Source organism: Haliaeetus leucocephalus, unplaced genomic scaffold, assembly GCF_000737465.1.
Source record: "Haliaeetus leucocephalus isolate CR32 unplaced genomic scaffold, Haliaeetus_leucocephalus-4.0 Scaffold646, whole genome shotgun sequence".
Lineage (NCBI taxonomy): Eukaryota > Metazoa > Chordata > Aves > Accipitriformes > Accipitridae > Haliaeetus > Haliaeetus leucocephalus.
This window is the reverse complement of record NW_010973082.1, coordinates 667,594-668,915: the sequence shown is the minus strand read 5'-3', so window position 1 is coordinate 668,915 and position 1,322 is coordinate 667,594.

The following is a 1,322-nucleotide window of genomic DNA, read 5'->3' as shown; positions in this document are numbered from 1 at the left end:
AAGCCCTCTCCCACCCACCACCCTGCACCCCAGCAAAGCCCTTCCCCTCACCCCTGCCCTGTCTGGCCCCACATCCATCTGCTCCAGCCCTGGGAGAGGAAGAAGCAGCACATGGACCAGAGACCCAGCCAGCCCTTTCGCACAGCCGAAACCCCGGGCAGTGGCAGGAGAAGCCGCTTTTTCCTGTGGCGGAGCCGCAAAAACCATCAGAGGGGACACGGCAGCGATGAGCCATCACATCTGCCTGGGAAAGAGCCCTGCCTGCATGGAAACCCACAGGCAGTGACCCACGCGCCCGGGGCTCTCTGTGCTCTGCAAAGCACCCACTGAACAGGCTGCGGTGCGCTAGTGATTAAAAGTGCAAAATGACAAATACAACGGAAAAGGCAAAAAACCTCTGAGGGCGCTGCCCTCCCCAAGCTGCCTGGCGCGCAACCGCTCGCCCACGGGAGACATGGTTCCTGCTTGGAAAACCACTTCTCCCTGTTCCCGTAGCAGGGATGCAACCCCCGTGCTGGCTCGGGGCAAGCGGCAGCTGGGAGCTGTGGGAACAGCCCAGGAGCCTGCTTGCTTGTGGGCGCACACCCCAGCAATAAGCTTAGCAAGTGTGTGTGTGTATATATATATATATATTTATCTATATCTATTTCTCTCTCTCATGCAGCCCTAGTAATAGAGGAAGAGCAAAGAGCCAAGCAAGAGGTCTGGATGGGAGAGCCTGTCTGAGGGGAGCAGGGTGCCCCTTCAACTGCTGGGCACCCCCAGGCACCTCAAGGCACGCTTAAACAGAGCCCTCACCTCCAGAAGTATTTTTTTTCTTAGCTTATATTTTACAGCAGTACCGTAATACCCTACTATACACAGAGACCTGGCGCTGCAGGAGCTCTGGGAGCGGAGCCGTCCCTGTCCCCGTCCCGGCGGGGTCTGCAGTGCCGGCACCCCGCTGCCAGCATCCCACTGCCTCCCAGCATCCCACTGCCTCCCAGCATCCCACTGCTTCCCAGCATCCTGGGGCATGCAGCTGGGGTCTTGCAGGGGCCTGGGAGCTGCCTACGGCTCCCACCACCCCTTTGGCTTCCACAGGGGACCCCGGCTATCCTGCCTGTCCCAGGGGTCCCAGCCAGGCAGTGGGAGAAGCATCTCCCCTCTGCCATCATTGCTCTACCCTGTGCGAGCCCGAAGCACAGCTCGCCACTGGAGAGCTGTTTTCCAGCTGAGGCCTTTTTCCCAACCATGGCAAGCTGCTGCTAAGCCTAGAAGCAAACCTGGCTATGGGACATGCTGGGAGCGCGTGGTGGGGGGCTGCCATCGTGCTAATTCTG